A 22360-nucleotide genomic window follows, 5' to 3' on the forward strand; every position below is an offset into this window, starting at 1 on the left:
CCTGCGACTGGCTGGCAACCAATTCAGGGTGTCCCCCGCCTACTGCCCGAAGACAGCTGGGATAGGCTCCAGCACGCCCCGTGACCCTTGTGAGGATAAGCGGTATTGGTAATGGATGGATTTTATTTCAATTTGGATTATTTAACGTCCTCTATCATTTTTCTTTCTCAGGTTGATCAATCACTGTTGAGTCATTCCAACAGTCTTTCACCTCATTATGATAAGAAACTACTTAATAACTAAATACGTAGTTTTAAGCTGTATACATTTGTTATTTTCATTCATTTTTTTATTTTGTGAATCACTTGTCCATCCAACCATTTTTTAAAAAAAAATAGTCTAAATCAGGGGGCGGCAACCTTAAACACTCAAAGAGCCATTTCGACCTGGTTACCACGGAAACGAAAACACTGGGAGCCGCAAACACTTTTTGACACCTGAAATGAAGATTTAGTCTATATACTGTATACAGTATATATCTTTACACTTGTAAAGGCCCTGATAAACCAAAAAGACGCTGGCCAACATGACAGACGCTTACCCCTGTGGCGTCCGGCCGGCTGTCTGCATGTCACCCTGGAGGAATACACCGCAACGACAGACAGCGACGCTGACCATTGAAGTGCCTTCTGCGCATGCATACCAATGGCGGCAGTAGTCACCATTTCTCATGGTTAGAAAAATCCAACCGGAAAGTTGTTGGCCGGGGGCGGATTATAAAAACGTAAACAATGCATTCAGCTATATTCTTCGATCACGACGAATTCCCACGCAAAGTAAACCATCACGTTCTTGACAAGGTATTGTGAAATACTTACATTGTCAACCCTCGCTCTTGTACTTGTAAGAAGATTAAGGCAGTGGAGGCGTACTCACTGTTTTTCCGCATTTGTACTTCCCGTTGGTGCTCCGAGCTCTGATTTGCTAGCTAACAGCCAATCAGAGTGACCAAATGTCACGACTGGCGACGCCGCTTCAACATACCTAAACGCCCCCAAGACGCTTACAGACGGGACACGACACTACGACGGTGGCCACTACACTAATCAGACGGTGCTTGAAGGCGCAACGATGCTTCACGACCTCCGACGTCGGTTTGGTCTCTCAGGGCCTTAAAATAGTGTGTTATTTTGAAATCCATGCAGTCCATCCGTGTTTCAGAAAATTCAATTTTATTTATTAAATGAACACATGTACAAAATTTTTTTTTTAAATCACAGTGTTGGAGGTCTCTTTCAAATGAATTAACAAGCTGAACTTAAATGATCCTTCTAGCAAACAACAATGCCGTAAACCGTTCGTCTTTGGGCTTTCGGAGCGTGTAACCTTGACCTGAATTTAAAAATACAATGGAAAAAAGAACACTATTTCACTGAACAATGACAAATAAATATTTGAAAAATAGCTGCCTGAATATTTATTTTACCTGGTTAATGGGACTTCTGCTCCTGAACCACTGAGTCTGCAAATCAGGGCAATAGGAAGTCACTTTCATCTTTACGCAGGACTGTAAGCTGCCGTCTTTTTTTGAAAAAAATCAATTTTTTTGTGCTAGCGTATATTAAATTATGAATGCCACCTTGGTCTCTTTTTTTTGTGTGTGATCTAAAGGGAACCTGTGTTTAGGAATCATCTGTTAAATCGCGAGGTTCCAAGCGTGTTTGTTTTTGAGAAAGGACTACGATAACGACGATGTGTTAAAAGTCATCCAATTTATTCCTGACAGAGGAGTCTATACATACTTCAGAGCTCTGGTTCACCCACTACGCCTATCTTAGCCTTAACAGAGATGGTGTAGACCGAAACGACACGATTCTATTCCTAGACCCAGCCTTACCTACACAATACATCAAAAGTGAAAGTGTAAAGATGTCTTCGTCTGGTTGGTCCAGAGTCCACTGATGTCCTTGTTGTCATGCAGAATGATGGTTGTTGCCATGGCCTCAGTTGAAGGTGGTAGACTTGGTTTTGCAGAGCTGCTTTGTGCGACGGTTATTTTCAACCGATGTTTCTTGTAACCTGCACTCTACAGGAAACGCGCAAACAATACGTTTTCACACCTTCTCTTCACTTTACTTCACCTTTATTGCAAGACAGCATTATTGTTTAAGCACAAACCATTATATCATTTTTAGCTATCAGCAACTTAAACAGAAATAAACATATCCCATTAGATCATATGTGTGCTGAAAGTGACCCGCATGCGCAGAAGAAGAGACGACGTTACTCACGATGTAGTGTTTATGGAAGTAAATGTGGTCCACAGGTCCAGCGTGTAAGGACATTTCTACAGTGAAGCGATTCAGTAGGAGGTACACTAGATTTGAATGTGGGGAAAAAGAAAATCTGATTTCATGGAGATGTCACTTGACGTCACGTCATAACCGCGTGTAAAATCTGAGCGCCATGGCTGAATTACTACTATCACCATAAATGTCCACTTTATACTTCATGTTTCAAGTGGGATTAAATTAAAGGCAAATATAAAGTCAGTACTGTTATTCAAAACAACTTTGCAGATTCGATCACCCGGCTGGCAGCACACTCCACGCGGCTACAGTGTGAAATGCTTTGAATACCAAAGGTAGTGTAGCGAATATTGGTATTAAATATTATTTTAATAAATGGACGGGGACTCGAGTTAATGCCTGCACTATCTCTCGATTGCTGCTAGGGGCACCGCGCCCGTTTTGGATTGATTCTTTGGACAAAAACGGACGGAAAAGTCCTCGTAATTCAGCCTTAATATATGAAGGAGCTACATTAAAAATATGTTAAGTCTGATTTACCAGTTTAGTGATTGATACTTTGATTCAAACACACATAATTCACACTAGATTTCTGTATATGACGATGCTTTATTTTCTACCGCTATTGAAATCGATGCGAAACATATCACAATGTTCAGAAATAGAAACATAATAAAGAAATCCTATGCTAAGGCAAGTCTAAATAAATCAAGAAAAACGAAGTTCAAAAGATTGGGAGGTAAGGGACATTGGGGACCATACGATATGTGTGTGTGTGTGTGGAGGGGGGGGGCGCGCATGTGATGAAATGTGAGCTGGCATACCAAGTTTAGGTTAGATGACTTGTGCAAAGCTCTGTTTGATTCCCAATTGAATTATGCACCAACCATATGCACTTTAGGAAATTATAAGATGCACTTATGGGTGTTGATCGTCGTCATTCAAACGCAGAGTGAGGAAACGCCTTGCAACTGAAGAGTGACGTCACAGGGAGCCGGAAAGAGGAAGAAAAAGTCATGTCCAAAAATTAAAGTTCAACCAAAGAAAAATTATTGGAATGGCCACGGAAGATCTGCGGCTCAGCATGCAGCGTGGTTCGGACCAGGTGGGGCTACCCGTTTCGGGCGCACGGACACTGGCCGAGATAGCTGGTCGGCTTTGCCAGGAGGCACACTATCACCCTGTCTAGTGATGTGCGGTTTGGTGGTTGGATGTGTATTCCATTGGCGTCGGCGCCTCCTGGGCCCGTCTTGTGCGTTTGATCTCCCGGGCAGATGCGCCATTGGTTGGAAACAGAAGAGGGGGTCCGACACCTTTATGCCGATTTTGGCCTTTTTGTGATTTCCTGCTGAGATAGCACTTGCTTGCTATCTGTGGTTGTATTGTGCAGACCATGCGTTGGTCTATCTTGGGCCCTGGAATGTCGCTCCAGAGTCTGGCCGACTATGTGTATTCCAGGTCCGGCTGCAAGGAAAAGGGGGTCAACCCCTGTATTCACCCCAGATCTGGCATCCCATTTTCATTACAGTAGAAAAGGTCTATACAAGTGACAGTCCTTTTTGTTTTTATATTAAGAAGATCTGCACTCGCACCGCGATGAAGTGACACGTTTAATGCAGTTCCCCAAGGGGTCACGTCAGAGGAAGTGGTTAATAAATGCTTTGCGCAACTGGAGTGATTATCAGCACAACTGTTGTATTTGAACCGCTGGTGAAGGTCTGCTGGTGCCATGGCAAAGACCAGCGAACGAAGTGGGCTATTCCCATGACAGGCGTTGCACGTATTGCCAGGGTCTTTTCTTATTTTATTAAACTTATTCTGGGTCTCGGTGATCTCTGGTTGTCAGAAGGTGGGACCTCCCACAAGCACTCTCAGCATGTGTGAAGCAAATTGCGGGAAGTAGGCCGTCTCATACTGCGTGTGAGGAAGCTCCATCCCGGTAACAGCCTCAAAAGACTCGCTGACCCACGGAAATCAAGTTGGTAGTCGTAATTGCCAAGCAGACTTGAGGTTTCCAAGCGCCGAAATCCAGTTTCTTGTCCCCGGTGCTGGTGACGAAGCTTGGGCACACATTGTCCAAGGCAGGCTAACTATTGGCCGCGTTGCCCCTGATGGACTGTGACAAGAAATTAACCCGGCGAGCAACGGCATTCCATGAGGTTCACAGTCGGGAATTTAAACGAATCATTCGGAAGTAACAGCACAGTCATATAATCTTTGTCCTTTGCATAAAACGACTAACATTAATGCTGTATTGATGAGCTCAGGGATTAGTCAAGAGATTATTGTGAATCATACTGCTGCAGTTTGACTGACTGCTGCAAAGAAGCAAGGACTGCCTTGAAGTGTGATTCATAATAACTCTTTGTCCAGGTGGGCATAAAAAGAGTAGCACTTAATTGATGCAGCGTGAAAAAAAATTCTTAATGTTTTTATTTCGATTCATGTCATGACTATATGTTTTTTTAATAAAATAAAATTTTATAGAATGCAATTTTTCATTAAAATATACATTGCAACAAGTTTTGTTGTTTTTTTGCGGAAGGCTATAACAGTTTAATGGCATTTCCATTCATTTCAATGAGAAATAAAACAATTTGGGTTACAAGTGTTTTGAGTTTTGAGCGTGGTCATGCAACAAATTAAACGTGTATCTCAAAGCACCACTGTGTACACAGTAGAATAAAGTTTTAATAAGTAGTACGATGCAGTTCTACACAAATGCAACATTTGCAGAAGTCTGATAATGATCCTGATCATTTGAATCAGGTGTGTTGGAGGACGGACACATCTAAAACAGGCAGTTAGGGGCTTTCGAAGACCGGACTTGGGCACCCCTGGTGTAAATTGTACTGAATCTCATTACTTTTTTGTGGCTCTCTATGTCATACTTGATTTTAGTGGTGTCCTTCTTCTCCTTTCTCTCCTACTTGCTCTTTATAACCTTCATTCTTATATTTATGTAAAGTAGTCTAAGCCCTTTAGAGGACTGCTGTAATTGGCTGGCATAGCGGGCCATATTGAGTCGGACGAGTTAATAGAGTGGAAATATGGACCTCGCTATTAGCGCTCATGTACTCAAACACTCAGAGCTTGTCTCAACAGTCAACCACAATGCGGTTTCCAAGTATTTATTTTATCTGAGCTTTCATGCATGCTGTCTATTTCACCTGTCGACAAACACACTGTAAACCTTTTCTTTGGGCCAAACCTATGCACAGTTCCAGGAACCAATGGACAATATATTCACACACACATGCATGTCCTTACTAAATTATCACTGTTCTGCTTGGCTGCCTGCCCTGGTTCCGAGCGAGCTGATTGAGAATGTTAAACACTCTTATCCAACAGCCTGATTAACTCCTTGTTTGATTGTTTACCCGTCTGAACTGGTCATGTCGGCATCTGTTAGTGTCAGCTGTATGGCTCCTGCTTGGATTGATTTCTATTGCCAGAATCACTCTGATCTGGATTGATTATACCTGTCACTGGTGATCACACCAGCCATGGAGAACGTTGCCTAATTGTATTTGTCCAGATGATGAAGTACTTCTGCTGCAGACATGAAAGGACTTCAAGACGCTGAGCAAACTTCACAATTGGTATGGCTGTAGTGCCTGAGGACACAGAAGAGCATTTGGAGTGGGCTAATGTGATTGATTATCCACTGTGACTCCCATGTTCAGTTTGCAACTCACACTATGAATCTATGTACAGGTATATTTATTATAGTACAATCCACACCAGTGCACTGCACACCCCATATTATTGACCTCAAGCCTATATTTATACCGGAGGTCCTTGGTTTACGAGGGAGTTATGGTCCTACGGCGGCCATAAACCAAGGACACTCTGTACCCCTAAAGTTACATAAGTAGCTTTCAGACCAAACAGCCCAAGAACTCTGAGTTCCTGGTAGCGGGAGTTCCTGGTTGTAAGAGCTTGTGTGTGGCTCACTAGTTTGCATTCCCACGGAGCGACAGGGGGCGAAGTAGTTTATTCAAATTGGCTTGATGACATATGAAAGTAGTAGGGAAGTGGTACAATATAAGCAACGACCTAAATAAAAAGTATTTATGGGTTTTTTGTATTTACCCCCATCTTTTTGTATTGACCTCCATCTTTTGTATCCTGGACGGCCGTGGTCAAGGATGGCATCCTGTCAGTCGTACCATTTCTTAATTTTTGTACCATTTCAACTGCTGCTATTCTGGTCTTTGAGTTTTTTATAGTACTGCATGCCCGGGATGAATGAGGTATTTTGTCTGGTCTCAAAGTGCTCTTACAACCCCACCAACAAGGCTGGCTCCTTGGTGTTGTGGTGACGTTTACTGTACAGTATATTGACTTGATATTAATTCAAGAATCGACCTCAAATATACAAATAAATTACCTATTGTTTTGCCTAATTTGTTTCTTCAAAGTTCAAATGTGTGTTCTTCAGCTCTGACGCTCGCTGTATTTGCTTACAGTGTTGTTCAAGAGAGTCCTCCATGGCTAATTAGCTGTTAAAGATCAAAACAAATGTGCTTTGTCATTTGTTGTTCCTGACAGGCAAATGGTCTTAGGAGCAACTTGATGTAATTGTTTTCCGCCTCAGGCTACTGCACCTGATGAGCACCAGCCAGGCTTATCGGGCCATACACAGATCATACTGATGCACACAGACCCCGCAGGCAGGACTGGTGTATCTCACAAAGGATCAAATCCTGAAATGAGGGCAGGAGAAGAAGTGAATTAGGAGGCACACGAGAGAGTCATAAGAAGAGAGCTTGAACAGGAACGGCAGGACTAAATGTTTGAGGTGGTAGGAGAAATGTGTACTTAGTTATTTTTCACATAATAGTATACTGTGTTCCAGAAATTTCTTATGTCTTGTACATACTCTGAGGTAGGCCTGGGCAAGCAATCAGTTTAATAGATATGTAGGGAGGGGTTGATATGGTGCCTGTTGCAAAAGCAGTCATTTATCCACACACTGAGACACTTCAATGGTGGAAGCAGCTGTAGTGATAAGCTACATACAATTAAAGGTTGGGCATCGATAACCGGGAATCGAGTGGAACCGGAACGATCATTCCGGTTCTCGCGGAACCATTCAGATTTTAGAATGTCGGTGCTAAGTTTCGATTCCGAGTTAGCCACGCGGAAGAAGCACGAGCAAAGGACTAATAAAAAAATGTGTGCGCACGGCGCGCAGCCCCGCCATTAGCTAGCTAATTTCCTGTGCACATCCACTTATCGGCTGGAAGTATCGTGAGGGGATTGAATTGTTTCGAACTGTTTCACCAAGAGAGCATTTAGCTGCAACACAAGACCGTTGTGATGTGATGAAGATGATGATGATGATGCCGACTGGAGCAAGCCGGGGGGACATCAGGAGAATATTTAAGATTGAGTAATAACTCAATACGAATGTGTTTTATTGCAAAACGTTTGCGTTTAACACAAGACGTTTTCAGTTTTTATAAAATAATTATTGCAAAATAACGCAAGGTTATTTGAAGAGCAAAAAAAGATTTCCACATCTGGGTCGTTGAAATGTATCGGCTGGTAGAGATTTTTACAGTCTGAAGATGTCCCACACAAGGACAGACTTCAAAAGTCTGTCCTTGTGTGGGACATCTACATGTTATTAAATGGTACTAAATGTTAACAGTTAGTTAACAAAACAAAATAGCTTTTTTTAAAATAACCCAACACAACATGTTCAGTCAATACTGGACCCGGTAGGGACGAATAGAGGGACGGACGAAAACCCACTTCCATCCTTGCTTAGTCCGTCCTTTTTAAAAGACTATTCGTCCTCCGTCCGTCTGTCCACAAAATGGGCGTCCGTCCGGGACGGATGGATGGACCGTTTCGTTCGCTGGGACGGAATGCCCAGCTCTGAACAAATCAACAAACTCCAAGTTACTCAATTTGTATTTGGTTCATTGAACACAACACTCCCCAATTTTTTAAATAATTTATTTATAGCAAATACATTTCAAAGCTATCCTCGACAAACAGCTCTTCAGCTTCGCCCCCTTCAATCACCCTCATCATCCCAATTCAGAATAACATACCGAGGCTCCAGGATATGGAATTCACTTCCTCCTCACCAGGTAAAACTTTCATAAAGATCATTTAAGAAGTCTTTAAAAACATATTGCTGAATGAATAACCTAGCATTGTCCTTTCTAAATCATTGTTTTCTGCATTTGCTTCTTATCTCATGTTTAATTGCTTTTTTAACTGCTTCTAAAAACTGACCTAAGGGAGCTTATAGTCAAATCCATTGAGGGTTTTTATGGGGGGGTTGCCTGGCATGACTCTTTTTGAGTCTTTTTTTAAAATCTAATATGTTACATATTAGTTTTTGTTGTGTTCATATGTACTTTATATATGTGCCTAAAACGAAATGAAAATTTGGTAAACTTAGCATGCGACTGCCACCCTGTAAAACCGCCTATGATGCAACGCTACTGCCACCTGAATCGCCACCAACTCCTCTATTTCATCCCTTGTGAGATAATTATGTTGCCAGCATCACCTTAAGCGAATATCGGTAAAAATTGGTAATTTACATTCCCATCTCCCTTTTCCTTTCCTTTCTGTCCTCTCATTTTCTGCTTTCTTCTTTGCTATATCATTTGCGTGTTGCTATCCTTATTTCTTCTCCTCTTGACCTACCACTTCTGAAAACTCCCATCTTACCTTGTGCACTCTTTCTCTCTTCCCATTGCCCCATTTACCACCACCTCATCCTCAATTTTGCACTCTTCTCTCCCTCCTTTCACCTGGGGTTTACTCTAAATGTAGTGACGGCAAAAAGAAGGGAAAGGGGAAGTAGGAGGAGAGATGAGGAGAAGGGAGGAAGTGTGTATAATTGGCTTTTTAAGGTGTGACAGAGTGAGGGGAGGAGATGGGGGCAAGTGTGTGTGTTTGTGTGCTGGGAAGCAATGAAATAGACAGTGTTTAAGGTTGAAATAGGAAGGTGCGTGTTTATGCGCTTGTGTTGTGTTAGCCAGAGAGGAGATGTGTGTAAAGTGTATAGCAGTAGATGCAGAAGCACTGAGGACAAGCCAAGTGTGTGCGTGTGTGTGTGTGTGCATGCATTTGTGAGTGTGTATTTAGAGAAGGAGGGATAGAGTAGATGAGGCTTATAATTGGGCAGATTTGCCTCTGACTGAGATAATACCCCCTGGGGAAGGAAGACAGAGGGACTAAAGGGAGAGGGATGAAGATGTGCAGGAAGAGCAGAGCTGAAAAAAAGATGGGGAAAATAGAGAGTGAAGCTCAGCTGAGCCAGGAAAATGAAATGGGAGGTAGAAAGGGTTGCAGAGAGGTGACAGCGAGGAAAACCGGAATATACGGTGTAAGGATGAATTTAAGAGAAAAGAAAGAGGGCAGATTTTGGAGGTTAAAGTGAGGAACAATAATGGATGACTGACAGTTTAGGAGAAGCTTCCAAGGCAAACAAACAACCTTTATTTGTCGGGCAGAGTGACTGTCTTTGAAGAAATATTATTATAGGCACAGGTGGGGGTTTTTTTTAGCAATTTTGCTTATCAGTGATTTCATTTGAGGAGCAATTTACTAAATTTGAGTAGGATTTTTTTGCAGGTTAATCCCAGGAACCTAAAACAAGAGTTTTGTTAAACAATAAAAATGTTTATATACATATATATATATATATATATATATATATATATAAATTATTTATTTATTTATTTATTTCAGAGCCCATGCGGAACGGTCCGGCTCTGCCGGACACCCATTTCATGGCTACACTTGTTCGCTTGGTGAGGGCTGACTATGGCGGCTCGTGGGGACACGGCAGCTTTGTGCTCCCACCTTCAGTGCGTTGTTTTTTTATTTATTTGCCGTGTTTTGCTAGTTCGAACTGCTCCATGTTGAGCTAAAGTCACTTATAGCCGACAGGATCTTCTTAAAATTTGAGTTTCGTGCGAGATGAGTATTTCAGCAGAGTCCCATCACTCATACAACATTCTCATACATACATACATACAACTCATAACAAGGGACGCCGGCTGTAGTGTATTTTGGTGTTTATTGAATCACGTAGTGTGTGTGTTGTACCATGTGAATGTTAGCTTTCCATGTTATACTGCTCTGCTCCGTAACTGATTAAAAAGCTATCGTTCTCTACATGCGTCATCATTTCTACCGGCCTGAAACAACAGTAGGAGATATAACAAAAGTGGCGACGAGGACGTCTGAACCTACGGCGGTGTTTGTCCTGATTTTCTGCGGGTCGCGGCGCTCCGAGTCCAGGTGGTAGACGGTGCCATTCCCCGGGGACCACGTTGTTTCGCGGGGAGGACTTTGCATTGTGCGCGGAGGACTTTGCAAGGTGCGCGGAGAAGACGAGAGCAACGTAAAGGTGAAGGGGGTTTTGACGCCACAGTATGACAGTTTTGAAGAAAACTGTGAAAAAAGTGGCAAGCTGATAAACCAGGCGCAATATGGCAAGAGTTATTGGCTCGGTCGGTCCCTTCAGTGAGGACGTGAGCAGTGGAGCTCGTACACGGAACGTTTTGGCTATTTTGTTAAAGCTAATGGTATTGAAGATGAAAGGAAAGTAGTTGAGTGTGATAGGTCCAAAGACATTTGCCTTGCTGCGTAATCTGGTACAACCAGCAACACCAGGCAGTAAAACATATGAGGAAACAGTGGGTGTTCTCACTGCACATTTTTCACCCAAGCCTCTTGTCATTGCTGAGGGATTCAGATTTGACAAGCGCAATCAAGAAGAGGTGGAGTCCAAAACCGTGTTCGTGGCAGCCTTGAGAAAACTAGCTGAACATTGCGAGTTCAAAGAGGTGTTAAATGATGCACTAAGGGACAGACTAGTGTGTGCATTAAGAAATGAAGCACTGTTACAATGGAGATGGCATCCAAAGAGGCTCAACAACTAAGTGCTATAGGAAGAGTGCACAAAATTGAAAACAGTCAGAGCAGTTCTCAAGTACCATGTTTTCGGAGTGGTAAAACAGTTCATCTTGCATCCACCTGCTGGTGTAAAGAAATGGACTGTCATCATTGTGGCAAGAAAGGACATGTGGAACAAGCATGTCGGAATAAGACAATTCCAGAAAAGAATAAGAAAAAGGACAAAAGAGACAGTGACAAATTTAACTGATGACGAACATCTTCAAAATTTGGATGCAACACTGCAAAGATTAAGTGACTATGGACTCAGAGTTCGCAAGGAAAAATGAGAATTTCTTAAATTATCTGTGGAGTATTTAGGCCACGTTATAGATAAATATGGCCTACATACGTCACCTTCAAAGATCACAGCCATTATTGACACACCTCTACCTGAGAATGTGAGTCAGCATACCTAACCTAGCGTCAATGCTACAGCCGCTACATAAGATAAGATAAGATAAGAAGACCTTTATTGATCCCACAGTGGGGGAATTGTTATCGTTACAGCAGTAACCAGTACTTATATGGAATGAAGTTTACACTGCTCACAGATCATCGACCTCTGACGACTATCTTGGGACCGCACACAGGTATACCTTCTCTTGTTTTTCGTCTTCAGCGATGGGCTTTACTGTTGTCGGCACACTCCTACGACAAAGTATTGCAAGTCAGACTCTCATTGCAATGCAGATGGACTTGCCACTCCCTGTCACAAAACAAAAATCGACTGCAGTAGAAATCTTCTACTTCAGGAGCGTTGAAAGAGCGCCAATAACGGTGTCCCAAGTGAGGAAGGCTACACGGACTGACCCTGACTTATCTGTGATAATGGACATGGTAATAGATGTAATGTATTTTGGTGTTTATTGAATCGCGTAGGGCGGCACGGTGGTCGACTGGTTAGCACGTCCGCCTCACAGTTCAGAGGTTGTGGGTTCGATCCCGGTCCCGGCCTTCCTGTGTGGAGTTTGCATGTTCTCCCCATGCCTGCGTGGGTTTTCTCCAACTACTCCGGTTTCCTCCCACACTCCAAAAACTCTAACTCTAAATTGTCCCTAGGTGTGATTGTGAGTGTTTGTTTGTCTGTGTGCCCTGAGATTGGCTGGAAACCAGTTCGGGGTGTCCCCTGCCTGCTGCCCGATGACAGCTGGGATAGGCTCCAGCACGCCCGCGACCCTTGTGAGGACAAGCGGTACATATAATGGATGGATGGATGAATCGTGTAGTTACGTGTGACGTCATCATGCAGTGTTTGCGTTGTACCATGTGAATGTGAGCTCTCCATGTTATACTGCTCTGCTCCGCATCTGATTAAGCTATCGTTCTCTACCTGCGTTATCATTCCTACCGGCCTGAAACAATGGTAGGAGATATAACACCGGCTTTCCATGGATTACGTTCACTACGAGGAAGAAGCGGAGGCGGTGTAGGGAGCGTAAGCAAAAGCGGGGATGCTAGCAGGCCGGCTAGCTAGGCTACGAAATCGGCCCTAAAAACAACCACTTTCCAGCCTCTTCCTCGCAAATGTAAGATCCCTCGCCAACAAAATGGATGAGCTGAGATTCCAGGCGGCCTCGGATTTTTTTTTACCAGAGACTGCTGTGTCCTTTTCATCACCGAAACCTGGTTACATTCATCCATCCTGGACTCAAATATTTAGCTAGCACGCTTCACGACACGGCACTTCGACAGTACTAGTGACTCCGGTAAGACCAAAGGAGGAGGGTTATGTACTTACATCAACAACAACTGGTGTAGAAACAAAGAGACTGCAGCCAGCCACTGGTCCCCTGAGCTGTAATATCTGACTGTGAAATGCCAACCGTTCTACCTTCCTCGGGAGTTTACTTGTGTTTACTTGTGCTAACCGCTGTTTACATTCCACCGGATGCTAATGCTAGCACAGCCCTTGGGCTATTATATAACAACGTTAGCCTACAGCAAAACCAATATCCAGAGCCGGTGCACATCATTGCTGGGGATTTTAATCAAGTGGAGTTAAAATCAGTGCTTCCTATACTCCACCAGCATGTAAAGTGTGTGACTAGGGGTGTCAACACACTGGACAAGGTTTATAGTAAAATCAAGCTGGGCTACAGGGCCAGACCTGCACCCTACTTAGATACTTCGGATCATATCTCATTGCAATTAATTCCTGTGTACACACACCTTGGAAAATCCACGCCCACCACCACTAAGATCATCATAACGTGGCCAGATGGTGCTTCCCAGCAGCTGCAAGAATGTTTTAACAGCACTGACTGGAACATCTTTGTGGACGAGGGCGTGGATGTATTCACAGACACTGTACTGTGCTACATCAAGAATTGCATGGACATTGTCACAGTGGAAAAATGCAACCGGGTCTACCCCAACCAGAAACCCTGGATGACCAGAGAGGTGAAGCAGCTGCTGTGAAGATCAGAAACATCGCCTTCTGAACTGGCGACAGGTTTCGCTACAGCATAGCCCGCGCCAACCTGAAGAAAGGCATCAGGAAAGCCAAGGCAGAATTTAAGAGGAGTATCAACGACCACTTGGACAGCAACAATAGCAGGCAAGCATGGATGGTGGTCCAACACCTAACCAACTACAAACCAGGCACCAAAGCTGTTGAAGGCGATGCAGAGCTGGCAGAGAAACTAAACCTCTTCTTTGCTCGCTTCGAGACGGAACCACCGGGAGCAGCTAGGCTGCCGTCAGCAACCGCAAGGGTTCCCGCCCTCACAGTGGAGGTACATGAGGTGAGACGCGTACTGAGGGGGGTCAACCCACAGAAAGCAATGGGCCCCGACGGTATCCCAGGGCGAGTATTGAAAGACTGTGCAGATCGGCTTGCTGGAATCTTTACCAAGGTTTTCAACCTGTCTCTGACACAGTCTGCAGTCCCATCATGCCTGAAGACCTCCACCGTCATCACCTTACCCAAGAAACCAACCGCAACCAGCCTCAATGACTATCGGCGGGTTGCACTCACACCTGTGGTGATGAAGTGTTTTGAAAAACTGGTTAGGAAGCCTTCATAACCCCCACTTCTGTTCCATACCAGTTTGCCTATAAGGCAAACAGATCAACAGGGGATGCAGTGAACACAGCACTGCACACAGCACTGTCCCACCTGGAAAAACAAGACAACTACGCCCGCATTCTCTTCGTGGATTTTAGTTCAGCGTTTAACACAATCCTACCACACGGCCTCGTAAGGAAACTGCTGAACGTCGGTTTACCTCACTCCACATGCCTCTGGATTAACGACTTTTTAACAGAACGCTCACAAAGAGTCAGGATTGGCCCCCATACCCCCGCACCCTTCACACTCGGCGCTGGCTCCCCTCAAGGCTGCGTGCTGAGTCCTCTGCTGTTCACCCTCTACACTTCAGACTGCTCCCCAATCCACACCAGCAACACCTCCATTTAGTATGCAGATGACACCACAGTGGTAGGCTACATCACAGGGGGTGATGAGTCCGCTTACCAGGATGAGGTGCAGCAGCTGACCGTGTGGTGTAAAGAAAACAACCTGTTCCTGAACACATCCAAAACAAAGGAGCTCATCATTGTCTTCAGGAAAAACAAAACAGATTTTCAGCCCATTCTCATTGGTGGGAACTGTGTGGAAAAGGTCAGTGACTTTTGCTTCTTGGGATTCCACATTGAGGAGAAGCTGATCTGGAATAAGAACACTGCACAGGTGGCTAAGAAGGCACAAAAAAAGACTCCACTTCCTGAGAATCCTGAGGAAGAGCAACATCAGCCAGAAACTGCTTGTGTCTTTTTACCGCTCCACCATGGAGAGCATCCTCACCTACTGTCTGTGCACATGGTTTGTCAGCTGCACAACGGCAAACAGGAAGGAACTCCAGAGGGCCACCAAAATGGCTGAGTAGGTCATTGGGTGCCCGCTGCCAACATTAGAAGACCTTCACAGCTCTTACTGCCTCAGGAGAGCCAGGGCCATCTTGAATGACTCCTACCACTCCTACCATTTGGAGGCCATTCCCTCTTTGTGTTACGTCCGTCGGGCAGACTGTACAGGTCCATAAAAACCAGGACAAATAGACTAAAAAACAGCTTTTTTCCAACTGCGTTAAGAGCCTTAAACAATCACTCTCCGTAACACGTGAAACATGCTAATGCAACAAGTTCCAGTTTTCTATATGCATATATCTCGCAGTAACCTCACAACACTTTGAGTCATGTGAGGTTAACAGCATTGACTGAGGTGTCACACAGTGTGACATTGGCGCAGTCCTGACTCTGGGAAGCGGTTCATCCTTGCTGTCGATGCTTCATTTGACGGCATTTGAGCCGTTCTTTCCCAGCTCCAACGTGGTGTAAAGCAGAGCTGGGCAGCCCGTCCCTAGGCCGGCCGGTCGGACCCTCCGAGTTTATGCACTTTTTCTGGCGTTTACTACTTCCGGAAATACGCCATAGCAAACCTGCAGTGTATAGTGGTTTGATGGTATGCTTTTATTTTGAAGGCCGGGAAGGAGGGGAAGTGTGCAAAATAAATAAGTAACTTGACTACAACTTCTGCGACTTCTTCTACGTCTCTTCTCTATAATTATTGGACCCAAATAATTATACAATACGACAAATCCAACCCCGGGGCTCGCAATGCAAGGAAGCACGCAGTTGGGTAAATACTACTGGCGCATTTGAAGCGTGTCCACAGCGAGTTCGAATAGTAAATTAGCCACCTAATGATCCTTAAAAAGCCTCTGCCGTTAGCGTCTCTCCCGCAGCGACGTCAATCACGGACGCTTTTTTTTTGGGGGGGGGGGTCGGGGGGCGGAATGGGGCGGGGGCGACAATGTTTGTGAATTTGGCCGAAGGGTCGCGGCCGGAAGGGTACCCAAGTCAAGGGTGGAGGGTCGCGGCCGGACCGGCAAAAAATGGTCAAGTGCCCAGCTCTGGTGAAAAGGTTGGGAGACCAGTGGATTTTGCTAGTGAACACTGTCATGAGCCCAGTTGAACTACCCAGCTCACAGGCCTGAATTTCTTGCTTTGAAGTGGGCCATATGTGACAGGTTCTCCCACTGGCTTAAAGGTAGACACTTCACTGCATGGTCTGACAACAACCCCTTCACCTATATTATGACATATCCCAGGCTGGATGCCTGCAAACAGAAATGGGTGTCAAAGCTTATGAATTTGACTTGAAGTACGTTCCAGAACCCAAGAACACAGTGGCTGATGCCCTGAGCCGAGAACCCTCCGTCCAATCTTGCGTGAGTCATCGTCTGGTGAAAGAACCCTATCTGTCCTTGCTGGAAGAAGTCAAAGGAGTTGTTAATGACACAGTACAGGCTGCCTTCTGTTTGACCACCAACTGCCAGGTTGTTCACACTGCTGGGGATGATGCTGATGAAGAAGTTCCCAAGGGCAAGCCCCCTGTCAGTCGTCCAGAGGTGCTAATGGTGCTGAGGAGATGTCTGCTGTTTTTGGATGCCCATCAGACTGGCGCTGTCTCCTGTGTTGGTTTTGTTCTCTTCTCTCCCTCTCTCCCTCTCCCTCTCCATCCCTGGGGGTGGTCCTATCACAACGCTCCCCAGTCGACCAAAGTCTCCACTGATGCCCCTTTTCACGTAGACTCTCCCCAACCGAAGCAAACTCTGACGTGGGAAGCCAGGAACTCCTGGCCATAGTCCCTGCCCTCCAAGAATGGCGCCACTAGCTTGAGCACATCAAGGTACCGGACATTACGGACTCGGCCTGCGCCTGTGGCAAATCTTCACGGAAACATCCAGCCTATACCATCTCGCCCCTGGTCCCACATCTCGTTGGACTTCGTCACAGGATTACTGGTATCAAAAAGCAAGTCTGTCTTTTTCCAAGCTCGCCCATTCCGTGGCTCTGGCCAAGATTCCTTCAACCCTCGAGATAGCTAAGCTGTTGATACACCATGTGACCACAATAATGGCATACGGGCCGACATCGTCTCCGATCGAGGGCCCCAGTTCGTGTCCCAAGTTTGGAAGAAGTTTTGCCACGCCTTGGGGGCCACGGCGAGTTTGTCCTCGGGGTATTATCCCCAAACTAACGGCCAGAGCGAGAGGATGAATCAGGACTTGTAAACAGTCCTCTGCTGTGTGTGCCTCCAACAACCTGCATCATGGGCCGTCCACTTACCATGGATCGAGTACTCACACAACACCCTGGTGTCATCGGCTACGGGTAGGTCTCCGTTTGAGGCGGCGTATGGTTATCAACCTCCTCTGTCCCCATCGCAGAAGGACCAAGTAACTCTGCCATCCATCCAGCACCACCTGAGGTGCACCCAGAGGGTTTGGAAGGAGACGCGGGTGGCCCTGACCTGCACGGCAGAGCGCAATCGGCAAATCGTCGAATGTCATCGACGTCCCCAAATTGGGGCCCAAGTTCGTTGGGCTGTTCAAGGTTGAGGGTCCCTTTAAATCAGATGTGTTTAAAGGGACACCATTCTCTAGACTGCCTTGTCAGATTGTTGATCTTGCTCGCCTCAGATCCCAATCTCACTTTCTAAATGCCTCGTTCTGGTTCACACGCTCATTTGCCTTGTTATAGTTTTTGTTGCTTTGATTGTAGTATCCTCATCACTGGGTTATACTTTTCGGTTGTGTAAATTTCCTTGCTTGTTGCAAACGTTTTTTGTTTGAATTGGATATTTCCTAGTTTCTCTTTGCCAGCGCTTTGTTCATACTTTGTCGGATTTCCTTATTTGTAATATCTCTTGTAATTGACCCTATTTGTCCGGTTCGTCAGAACACTTCTTTGTCCGTTTGAATCGGACCTGTCAAGTACATTAAAAGTGAAATTTGATTTCTTTCATTTAAAAACAGTGAATACTGTACAGTATTTATATGGACTATGTAGTGATACATGAATGATGTTTTTCTGGCTTCTATAATTTGATTCTTGTTTGCACTATGCACATTGTTGTTGCACTTGTTTTTGTTGCAAACGTAATGATTTTGTTCACGTTTTCTTGTCTAATTTTTTTTTATTTTCATTTTTTAATTTTATTTTTCTTATATACAGTCATGGTCATGGTCTCAACCTCTAAAAGTCTTGGTGTTGTCCCGGTCTTGATACTCTCGAGTCTCAATGATGTCTTGGTCTTGGTTGCTGTGGTCTTGCCTGCAACACTACCAAGATGCTTTGATATTGGCCTTCAGATCGTCTGTATTTCAGGGTTTCTGTTCCCTCACATCCCTCTTGACAATACCCAATAATTTTTCCAAGGTGTTCAAAACAGGCGAGTTTGCTGGCCAATATTCCATGGCTACTAAAACAGGTATTGGTAGTTTTGGCTTTGTGGGCAGGGGCTAAATTCTGATGGAAAATAAAATCATTGTCTCCTGAAAGCTTGTTGGCAGCAGGAAGCATGAAATGCTCTAACATTTTCTGGTAGACAGCTGTGTTGACCTGACAAATGACAGTTGTAGACCCACACCAGCAAATGACATCGCTCCCCAAACCATAACTGATTGTTGAAACTACACACTTGACTTCAAGCAGTTTGACTTTTGTGTTTCTCCAGACTTTGGGACCTTGATTTCCAAATGAAATGAATGACCACCGGGCAACCGACCAGTACGTTTTCTCCTTAACCCAGCACAGATGCTTCTGATGTGTTTTTTCGTTTTGGGCATGAGTCACGGAATTGTACAACAGTATCTTTGTCATGCAGACATCGGTATGTGGTTCTTTTTGATGCACTGACACCAGCTTCAGTCCACCTCTTATGGCTCCCTGAGATTTCTGAATTGCTATTACCTGACGATCCTCTCAAGGCTGTGGTCATCCCTGTTACTTGTAAATCTTTTCCAGCCACTTTTCGCCCTTTATTTTAACACGTTGTTCATGTACTTTGATACAGCGATCTGTAAGCATCGAGCTTCTTTTGCAATTTCATTTTGAAACCTTTTCACCTTATGGAGGGTGTCAATGATGTTTTTCTGCACAACCGTAAAATCAGCAGTCTTCCCCATAATTCTGAAGCCTACCAAACCAGACTGAGACTATTTAAAGGCTGAGGAAAACCTCTGCGTTTTTGGGTTTTTTTTTGCGTTAACAATCTGAGAATTAAGATTGGGACACAGGGAGCCTACAATGTTGAACTTTGTCACAATATTCTAACATTGTGAAACACTGGAATTTTCTTATTTTTGTCTTTTTGCCTTAATCATTAAAATTGAAATAAATGAAGGCTTGGAATATTCTACGTTGTATGCGGTGAACTAATAACAATAAAAGTGTAACGTTTTGAAAAATATAGTTGAAATACTGTTATATGGACTTTCCCTCATCATTCAAATTTTCAGGTGACCACCTGTACACACAGTTGTCCGTTCACAAATCTATTGAAGCGGACATTTAAATGTTGCTATGCTGTTGCCAGCATTCTAGTGGCTTATATTTTTGAATGTCTAGCAGCAACACTGTGTTATTCTGCTTTGTCATTCTAGATTTGGCCTTTATTGTATGGATTGATTCACTTCTATTTACAATTCCACAGATGGAATCACAAAATCACTTCCTCAATTGTGTGCCCTTGTATCCCCAAGGTCATGTGTGTGTGTGTGGCAATTGAGGTGTGCACTGGAAGCTTGCAGGTTCAACCAACCACAATATCGAAGTTGTGGACACAGGGGAAGCACATGAGGCGATGAGCCCCTTTCTCTACTCTCTCACACAAACATACACACACATACACAGGCGCACACACTTTCAGAAACACAAGCACACTCACAGGCAGACACAGAGGGGCCTGTCTGGTTCTGTCCCTGCGGCCTCATTATCACCGCTGGCTTTGTCCTCAGCTTGCCTCCCTGCACACATTTGCTTTTGCTCACACATACACACACACACACCAGGCCCCATCTCCCCATAGTGTGCACTCCAGCCCAAAACATACATATTAATGCCTGGACCGGGAGGCGGTGGGGCTAAAGGGGAAGTATGGTAGAAGCCTGGGTGGAGGGGAGAATGACAGAAAAGGGAGAGGGAAGGAAAGATTGAGCGAATGAAGGAGGGACACAAATGAAATAGACAAAATGTTTGCTGAAATCAATTCTGCTAAAATGCATGGCTCATTAGGAAGAAAAAGTTTTGCCCAGAACAATTTTACGCAGTTACAAGATCTGAGACAAGGAGACAAAACAACTTTATTGCTCTCGTCATCTACTTCTCCACTACTGAACAGCATTGAAGAAAATTAATCACCTGACTTAATTTGCCACAACTGCCACTCTAGACATGTAGAAGCAGGCCACACTCAGAAGAAGTCCAAGTGCCAGAAGAAAAAAGTAAACGACAATTTCAAAAGTCAGGTGTCTTAAATGTAAAACTGACACAACTGCATGCCAGAAAGAAAGCATACAATTTGTTATATTTCCTCTCTTAGTCTATCAGTCGGTGTGGGTTTGCGTCAGTCTGTCAGAATGTGTCTTGGCAGGTCTCTGGATCCATCATTATTGACTGTCAAATCTCTATAAATGATTTAACTTGTGCGAGTGTGTGTGCGGGTGTGTGCGTGGGTGTGTGTGTGTGTGTGTGTGTGTGTGTAGAGCCAGAGGCTATCTTGTCCAACGGCAGAGACGGATGCGGCAGAGAAGATGCTCTTTGCCTTCAGACCCCTGAGCCAACTCAGCACACACCTCATTCACATGGTGAAAAGGCCAACACTCACGAAGCTTATGTGTGTGCGTGTAAAGACTTTGCATGCATACATTAATGTTTTTGGCGCTTGTGTACTGTAAATATTAATGTTTTTGACACACCACGGCATGCTTGTATGACTTGCGTATGAAGACATGAAGTTTGTTCTTGTCTGGTTTCTTCAATGTTTAGAGCATGAATTCTATCCAGATATATTTCTCTCAAACCTTGGGTATGGTTACGTAACATATAGTTTGAAAACTGCAGCATGGAGAATGAGAGTTTTGCATGTCTGCCTCACAGTGGAGTGCCTGAAGGTTTAAATATCTGTTCAAAAACATGTTGCATGTTCTCCCTGTGCTAAAGGGGAAGTCAACCCAAACATATTTTTTTCCAGAATATGTTCTATGCAAACCCACTAGTTGAAACTAGGCATTCTGAGGAAAATGCAAAATTTGCTGCCATACTCTAGCTGGTAAAGTTCACTTATGAGCATATTTAACTATATAGTGTGGTCCATAATATTAAATGTTTCGACTCCATGGTGTGGTGGGACATCACTACCTTTGATCATTATTTGTATCAATAAGATTTATTTTTTAAATACAAAATATTGGAACTGATATTTTGTCCAGTAAATAAATAATCAGACTGTAAACCACAAATGAAATTATCATTATTCTCAAATTAATTTACATACTGGGGGCGGCATGGCTCAGTGGTAGAGTGGTCCTTTCCCAACTGGCAGGTTGTGGGTTCAATCCTCGGCCATTGTGACCATGTTGAAGTATCCCTGAGCAAGATACTGAACCCCCAGTTGCTCCCGATGCTGCGTCATCAGGAGGTAGATGAGGTACAGTGTGAAGCGCTTTGAGTACCAAAGGTAGAAAAGCGCTATACAAGTGACAGTCCATTTGCCATTTACATACAAATGCATAACATATAATTGATAATTGGTCAAACAAGATGGATGGATGGATGGATGGATAGATAGATAAATAGAAACACACAGACAGGGCATGTGTAATAAAAGCAAAAATATGTATTGATCAAGTCAAAACTGACCTGACTAAAAGTTTTTACTTTTTCATTATTATTTTTTCTATTTATAATGATTGAAAATTCAGTTAGTTCTAATATTCTTTTACTACATGGAGACAAAGTTTCGAGGTGATTTTAAAAAAAAAAGGGTAAATAAGAAACGAGCGCATCAGACTCTAATAATGGCGTCTATTGTAGTTTTTCCACTTGATGGTGCCGTAGCGTGACGTCATTTGTCACCGGCAGATGATTTGCATTTTGATTGCTAACAGACAACCAGAATCACTACGTTTGACATATGGCAATTGATGGCACTAAGTTCTATAAATCATATCTAAAAAAGCACAGTGACTTATTTTTTTGAAGTTTATTTGCTTCGTTTTACTTATGTTTGTTCCTGCTTGTATTTTGTGTCTATGATTTGCATTTTATTCTATAAAACCGTGACAGTGAGTATTGTCACAAACAATAACTTCTCAGCCCTTTTC

General features: G+C 44.0%; 1 long non-coding RNA gene across 2 annotated transcripts in view; it reads right to left on the bottom strand.

Annotated features, from left to right (window-relative positions):
- Positions 1–1233: 1233 nt before the first annotated feature.
- Positions 1234–22360, bottom strand: part of LOC147144145 (uncharacterized) — a 47071-nt gene continuing 25944 nt past the window's right edge. The window contains exons 3-6 of one of the 2 annotated variants that reach the window (XR_015087789.1): positions 5732–5866; positions 2232–2317; positions 1427–2026; positions 1234–1332 (exon numbers count right to left, since the gene is read on the bottom strand). This is a non-coding gene — a long non-coding RNA (uncharacterized LOC147144145). Of the gene's footprint in view, positions 2027–2231; positions 2318–5731; positions 5867–22360 lie in introns of both variants that reach the window. The other variant, XR_015087788.1, reaches the window with a different exon arrangement.

The sequence above is a fragment of the Filicampus tigris genome, chromosome 8 (assembly GCF_054856515.1).
Source record: "Filicampus tigris isolate MCC_2025a chromosome 8, RoL_Ftig_1.0, whole genome shotgun sequence".
Lineage (NCBI taxonomy): Eukaryota > Metazoa > Chordata > Actinopteri > Syngnathiformes > Syngnathidae > Filicampus > Filicampus tigris.